The sequence below is a fragment of the Centropristis striata genome, chromosome 18, assembly GCF_030273125.1.
Source record: "Centropristis striata isolate RG_2023a ecotype Rhode Island chromosome 18, C.striata_1.0, whole genome shotgun sequence".
NCBI classification, from domain to species: Eukaryota; Metazoa; Chordata; class Actinopteri; order Perciformes; family Serranidae; genus Centropristis; species Centropristis striata.
In genome coordinates, this window is record NC_081534.1 from 30,257,953 (window position 1) to 30,266,202 (window position 8,250).

At 36.6% G+C, this 8,250-nt stretch overlaps 1 long non-coding RNA gene across 1 annotated transcript; it reads right to left on the reverse strand.

Moving 5' to 3' along the window:
• Positions 1-650: 650 nt before the first annotated feature.
• LOC131991489 (uncharacterized) lies at positions 651-2,670 on the reverse strand. Its single transcript, XR_009396145.1, has 3 exons — positions 2,554-2,670; positions 2,428-2,456; positions 651-1,190 (listed from the first exon to the last, which is right to left on the reverse strand). It is a non-coding gene; the product is annotated as an uncharacterized LOC131991489 (long non-coding RNA).
• Between the last annotated feature and the right edge of the window lie 5,580 nt (positions 2,671-8,250).

Here is an 8,250-nt window from a genome sequence, read left to right on the forward strand (position 1 = left end):
TACAGTTTCTTCCTATGATAAACAATGTATCTTTGGTGATTCTTTTAAGGAAAACACTGTGTGACTGTATCAAGAGGTGAAGAGGGAAAGTACACTGTAAAAAATGTTTTAAAAAAGATATAAAAAAATCTTACTTACTGACAAATAACAGTAAACAGCTGTAAGTTATTTTACGGATCATTTCTTTAAAAAAATATGGATTTTTTTTAGAATATTAAAATATATAACTGTTGAATGACTAAAGTTTTTTTTTTTAACTTTGACATGATGGTAAGTGTTTACAATTTTTGCTGCCAAATGTTTTACGGGTTTTCTTCAATATTTCTTTTCACATTATTTTTACATTAAACAGAAAATTTACTTAATTTTACATTCAGCAATATAATCTATAGTCTATTTTTTTTTGTATTTTTTTTTATACACAGAATTCACTGTAGTTTAACATTCAAGATCAATCATTTATTTTCAGATTATATTGTTATCAGGCAGAATAAAGAGAAAACTCTTACTGACTTTAAACACACAAAAAATTCCCAAACAGTAGATTCAAATAATTCTTCTGCACACAGAGACATTACACTGAGCTCAAGCGGATTTAAAAAAAAAAAAAAAATTAACATAGAATTCACTGTAGTTTAACTTTTAAAACCATTAAGATATTAGATGATTAAATACTGCAAAATAAATTATTTTACAGATTTCCACTGCCATTTTATTGTTAATATTTGTAATAAAAATAATTGGCACTTTCATGGCATTTGCACTGAATGTTGAGAAGAAAAAAAATCAAGAAAATAATAAAGTAAATGTCTGGAAAATGACATTTATGACTTTTAACACGCTATTTTTTTTTTGTTTACAAACATGTATTAAATGTTTTTTTCTGCACACAGAGAAATTACACTGAGCTCAAGCTGCTGCAGCTTCAACAACAAGCAGTAAATGTTAAAATCAGCTCTGAAATCTGCAGCTGGAAGACGATTTAATGAAGTTAGCAAGAGTTAAATTCTTATTCATTGATAAATGAAGTTAAAATCCAGCTGCTGAGTTCTGAACTGACTGCTGGTGAGAAACGTTTACTTTCTTTGTTGATCGGTGGAGTGTGATGGAGGCAGAAGTGTTGGTCAAACTCCCTCAGCAGGTCTGATGTTTTCATAGTTCACTGTGTCATCATCGACATCATAACGCACCTGTGAAACACAACACGACACAATCAGACTTTTTAATCCCACTTAATCTGATTTAATGCCACTGATGAAATAATAATATAGCATAATAATGCAAACACACCCTGTCAGAGATCAATGAACTGTTATTGTGTGTGTGTGGAGGAGCTGTCTGAGCCCCGCCCACGGTGAAATACTCTGCTCTGTTTATGGCTCCAGTTTGGCTCAAACGTTGGTGACTTTCTCATATAAACAAACATGTAAACACAATATGTTGGCAGATGTATATATGGGGATGACTTGGTTACTTTTGTTGAGCTTCTTATTAAGCCATGTTGTAATAAATGTGACAGGTCTACAACATTAATTATAGAAGAATACAAGTAAAATAATAATAACATAATAAAGTCCTGCAGCTTTATGGAGTCAGCACAATCATGGCTGTAAGTGTTAATTTTGTGCTGAATAACACAGTTATAATGACATAAATGATGAACAAAAGAAAAAACGCAAGTTGAATTTCTCTGATAACTATTTTTTGTCAAATAACAGAATAAAATAAAATTTGTATATACAACACTTTTCCGAGTGCCCACAATTTTCACAAATATTGTAACAAAATTGGTCTCCACATATTGTACATATTAAACTATTATGTGTTTCCAACCTCTTTTGTCCTCTCCTCTCAGCTCTGTGTAAACAGATTTTCAGTGAATATTTGTCACGTGACCGTTCGTCTCAGCAGAATCAATCACGGCTTTACAATGTCGCTGAGGAGAAGAATTTAATGTTTTTAACAGAATCTAGTTATTTTTCTCAACTTTTTATTAAATAAGATAAAAAGTTAAATTAATACAACATAAAATAAACTGATTTTGACAAGTTTAAGCTTCTGTTTAGTAATTTAGTAATTGAAATTATCTTTCATCCGTTCAAGGACGGCTGGAATTTCAAATTTTGACAATAATGCCTGTTTTTACACTTTCTTGTTAAGATAAATTGTGTATTTTTGGCAAGTTTTTAAACATCAGTTTCAGGATGGTGTGGTTCAGAGGGTTCAGTTAAAAGTCTTGTCTGATGTAATGTTGGTGAACCAGCCCTTTAATCTGGAACTCATCATGTTCAGTTTTATGGACTCTGTGTCACAGAGGTGTTGATTCAGATCCATTTGCTGTAGTTTGTGTTGTTGTAATGAGCTGCATTATATTATCACGTGTGCCAACTATAAAAATATTTCATGATATTGTTGTTAAAAACTCACAGCGAGTTCATCCGTCTGGGTTTCCTTCTCTGAAAAAAAAAGAGAAAGAGTCAACTTTAGTTCCCACAGTGGAAATCCATGTTCATCAAAACTTCTGGTTAATAAATTTAATGTAAAGCTTCTCACCTTTAGTTCTTATCCAGATGTTGACCGCCACAACAGATGTGATGAGTGCTGCTAAACCCACAGACACCACGATCCACCTCCAGTGGGCTGGAGAGACTGAAATGAAAAGAAAGAAATCAGTTGTGGATTTTAGACTGAGAGAGAGAGAGAGAGAAAGAGAGAAAGAGAGAGAGTGACAAGAGAGAGAGAGAGAGAAAGAGAGCGAGCGAGAGATTGATAGAGAGCATGAGAGAGAGAAATACAGAGCATGTGAGAGTGAGCGAGAGAGCAAGAGAGAGCAAGAGCATGAGAGAGAGAGAGAGAGAGCTGGAAAGTGAGGGAGATCGAGAGAGAGTGCAAGAGAGAGACAGGAAGAGACAGGGTGAGAGAGTGAGCGAGAGCAAGCGAGTGAGTGAACGAGTGATCTTGAGAGAGTAAGATAAAGCGAGTGAGAGTGAGACAGAGATTGAGAGTGAGTGAGAGTGAGAGAATGCTAGAGAGAGCGAGTGAGTGAGTGAGTGAGTGAGTGAGTGAGTGAGTGAGAGCAAAACAGAGACTGGGAGAGAGAGAGAGAGAGAGAGAGAGAGAGAAAGAGAGAGAGAGAGAGAGAGTCAGACAGAGAGCTGTGGTTCAGAAAAGGTTGAAAACTACACAAAATAATAAAGAATAAGATTAACTAAATTGTTGAGTGACTACCTGGCGGTTTTGTTGAAGCATCATCGGGGCCTGCTCTTTCATCTCCAGTTGTTGGTGTCATTTCTCTTGTTGTTGTTGTTGCTGCTATTGTTGTTGTTGTTGTGTCCTCACCTGAACAGAAGAACACAACTCAACAAACTGTTATGATAAATATCTTGAGTTATTATTTACATCATGATAAAATCACTTTACACAGCTCAGCATGTTCTCACCTGAGGACTGAGGAGGGCTGAAGGAAAACAGCTTCACCTCACCAGTGTCACCATCAGTCACCTCACACTTAAAAGAGTTATACCTTGATGTGTAACCAAAGTGAGAAGTAGGAAAGGTTACAGAGGCGGAGCAGTCAGACTGTGATGTCTTCAGTTGTGGGTTGTTTTTATCCACAGCTTGACCCTGAAACAGCCACTTCACTGTGTGTGAACATTGTAGAAATCTCTTCACGGAGCATCTGAATGTCACATCAGTGTCTTTCTGTTCAGTCACTGGTGAAGATGGAGATATTCAGAGAGAAAGAGAAAATAAATATTGAGAAAATCAACGTAAACACTATAATAATATTTAATGCAATCTTTCAGTATATTGTTTCAACAAGAGAACAGTTTTATCTGAAATCATTATGATGTAAATACTCACTGGTAACAACAGACAGGAGAACCAGAGCATCTTCACCTTGTTGTTGTCCTGATCTGATCTGTGTGCAGAAATAAAAACCAGCATCGTCCTCTGTGACCTTCTTTATAACCAGAGAACATTTCTCTGAGACACTCAGTCTGTCTGATTTAGCTCTGGCTGCTTCAACAAGCTGACCTCCTCTAACCAGAGCTACTGGTGTTGGTCTGCTTATTGAATGACCATAGATCCATGTAGTGCTCTCACAGTTATTCTGATCCTCTATCAGACTTTCACAAGACAAAGTGACGTCATCTCCAACTCTGACAGTCAAGTAGAGGTCCTTCTGTCCAGTAACAGCTGCTGAGAAGATGACAGAGAAATAAAGAAATGTACGAGTAACATCAGAGGGAAGATCATTTAAGATACAATTTCAATAAAAAAATAAAAGTATGCCTCATCATTGCTTTACAAGAGTTCACTAAACTCACCTCGCTGCAAAAAGACACTTCCTGGCTGTATGTTACATTAAAGATAGTAATAAACTAGCTTTTTTATTAATGTTTCCATCATTCATATACATATGAGTCCTTACCTGTAAACTGAAGCAGCAGTATCAGACAAAAAGACCATCTGAGTTCAGCCATCGTGCCTCTCTGTCTCTCTGCTTCTTTTATCTCTCTAAACTAGTTCATCTTAAAGAAATGTACTTTTTCTATTGTCACTTCCTCATTTTCTCTCTTTTGCCATTCACTTGACTGTCTGAGTTGATGAAAGTCATTTTCTAAAGTTATTAGTAATATAATTTAACTTGCCCTTACCTGTAAACTGAAGCACCAGAATCAGATATAACAACACGTCTCTCTGCTTTTCACACTCTGAGCTTTGCGTCTCTGAACTTGAGCTTTATTTAGATTATTTTTCTGTGCTGAATAAACTGAACTTCCCCACACTGACTTTGTTTGTTGCTGTTGTTATGTTTGTTGAAAATTTCAACACTGGCCACAATTTCTACATTCTCATCTTTTTGTTGATCCCACGGTTAAAAGAAGAAGAGCTGGACAGAGGAAGTGGAAGATGTGAAGATTGCAACCTGGTCTCACAGGAATCACTCAAATTTCCGTGAAACTGACACGGATTTCGCTACAATGCAAGTTAATGACAGTCATATCCCGTGGCTATTCCAACATACAAAGTGATTATGTACATTCACTGAGTGAATATTTAGAAAATAAAACATATATTTCTCGGTAGAAATGTGATCAAAATCTGTTTTTTATGCAGAAACTAAGTCAAAATATTGATTTTTTTCAGTAAAAATGAGACAACTGTCTGCCTTGTTTTTTGTTCTGACCGCCGGGACCTTGAAAGTCACGTGACTTGGAACAAACCAATAGGAACAAATATCCATGGAATAGCCACGGGATATGACTGTCATTAACTTCCATTGTGAAATCAACAACAACAACAACAACAACAACAGAAGCAACACCAAAAATCAACAAAACAGCAGGTAACAGTGATGCTTCATCAGAACTATCAGGTAGTGACTCAGCACTTTGTGGATCTGTCTCTGTGACACTTGTTGCTGTGGGTTTATTTTCTCTAATCCACTCAGTTTTCTGGTTTGTGTTGCTTCATAATTAAACGGTTAAATGTTTTGACATGTTCCAAGCAGCTGATTTTGACACCTCAGTATTTTGAGATGTTCGATCCATTGGCACACACACACTGATAGAAGCAAACAGAGCTGTTAGAGTGAGGAAAGGTTGGAGCATGTAGCAATGTTCAACTTCTGCTTTTAAAATGTATAATACAACAAAATAACTAAAGAGATGCTTTAAAGATTTAGATAAGATGGAACACAACATGCTACTGGTTGCATTAGTTGCTGTTGTAAATGTGTTTTCATTGGATAGAGTTTTTTAACCAAAGCGTGGATCTTTTTTTGTGGGTGTTAAAGGTGCATTAATACATACTGCACCTTGAATAAATTATTATTTATTCAAGGTGCATTGATACATGTGGTGGGTCACACTTTAAAACCAATTACAATTACTTTTTAGAGTAGGTTGTAGGACAAAAGCTGCAGTTTTTGTGAATTTAGGCTACAAAACCACTGACCTATGAGTAGTGCAAAAAAATAGTTAGTTAGTTAGTCGTTCTAAAAGACAGTTTAAACAGTAAATAAATTATCATAAATGCTGGAAGTGAAGTAGTTACGAGATTGACGTAAACCACGGAAGTTACATAAAAAATAAGTTATGTAAATAGTTTACATTTGTTTTCACATGGGACAAGAGCCCTGTTGTCCTGGTGAAAGTCCTCCGTATGCTGTCACCTGTCCTCAAAGTCTCTCTCTAAAACCTTTGTCTTCCGGTCTCTTTCTCTCCTTTTCTTTAACTCAACCTGGTCTCACAGGAATCTGTGAAATAGCCACGGAATCACTTAAATTTCCGTGAAACTGACACAGATTTCGCTACAATGACCAGGTTGTCGTCTGTCTTGGTTAAATGAACATTATGTCAATCAAGTAACTTTTCTGACATTTATGGAGGCATACACATGACATGCCCCACTCCTCATACATCCTCCACCTAAACACACCCTCTGTCCAATCTGGCGGTCTGTTTAAAATGAGAATAATCCTCAAATTGTCCCTCTGCCTGCCAATGTTGCTGCTGCTGCTGCAGAATCTGTATAGCCGCTTGGTTTCTCAGCCCCACAAGAGGTCAGAGCCTAAACGCCAAATCTAATTTATTCTGCTGTTGCAATAAACATATAATGCATAAGATGAGTTGTCTGACATTATGTATTTTCTAATTAATGTTTCTGTAATTCAGATCCTTACCTGTAAACTGAAGCAGCAGCATCAGAAATAAAGACGATTTAATCCCTCCAAGTTCAGCCATCGTTCCTCTCTGTGTCTCTCTCTGCTTCTTCTTCCTCTAAGTCTCTGAAAGACTTGCTTCTTATAGACAAATGTTGCATTAACTTTCTCTCATTGGTTAAATGTCACTTCGTCATAGTTACCGTCACCCTTCTTTTCTCTCCTATGTCACAAGTTTACTCTGAAGTGACTCAACCAAGATGAGCATTGTGTCAGTTCCTATTAGTTTGCTTTAATAACTTTTAACTTGAACTTTTAACTTGAACCCTCAGTAAATTGCAATACCTGTTTGAAACTATGTAGTTTTAAAATGTAGACAAAAACTGCTTATCCCAATGTAAAACACATAATTTTGATCAGACACATTAAAGTGGCTGACAGCAAGTTCATCAAGCAAAGAAGAAGAAGAGGAAGTTGACCGTTTGAAGATTGTTAGTTCAGATAAATGTTTTCTGAAATGCAGCTTGTTTTTTTTAGATGGTGTTTATTAGAAAACATATTCAGAGTTTCCCTCTTTATGCAGCTGGAGCAACATGATGATACTGTAGCAGCTGGGAGAAAACACACATAAGATGAAGTTTTACTGGTCTGAGACCCTTCGGTTCCTCTTTGCATCATTGCATCAGGTTTGTTTTTAAATCTTCAACTAAAGGAGAAGTGATTTGGTAACATTTTGGGTAGCAGAGCTCTGGAGGTTTTACCCTCTAATAAGAACTGGATAAACACCAGAAACACACGAGGCTCACAGGAACAGACAGTCCACATTATTAGGACAAAGAGACGCCAATGAACTCTGTTGAGAGCCACTTTAACTCCTGGAAGGTTTGGAGCCACTGACACTAGTTTCAACAAACAATTAAAACAGTTAAAACTTTTTAGGGCCACAGGGCAATCGCACCGAGCACTGGTCCCTACAGCACTAGGCACTGTAGGGACCAAAGCCCCGAGCACTATTGTTATACTGTGGATTTTTTCTTCTTCCTCTTCCGGACACAATTTCGTCCCGCTACTAAGCTACTAAGTTGCAGGACAAATTATATATCAAAATGTGCGGTTTGATCGGGATCGGTGTGTTATTACTTTTCTGTACGGAATATGAATTTTTCGTGATGTAAGTCGCGAAAAACTGGGCAAAAATTTTGCATTGAAATGAATAGGACGGCTGAAAGAAAATGAGCGAAAAAGAACAATAATTGGAGATTTTCAAACGTCTATTTCTCCAGCATAATTTGACCTAGAGACTCCATTTAAACTTTAAACAGTAGACACAAGTCTTGTGTATCGGTGTATTAATCGTTTGGATAGGTCATATAGTTTTTTATCAATCCCTGTTCAATGACCATGATCATTTTGGGAGAAATTCTGAGATTATAATGGGTGTGTATTGCACGGCATGTTCGTGTCACAGTGTGTGACATCATCGGCAGAGTGTAGAGGGAGAGAAAAAATTGTCAAAAAATAAATTTGAAAACTACGCTCCAGGCCGCAAATTCCACTCTACAGAAATAATTTATACATAG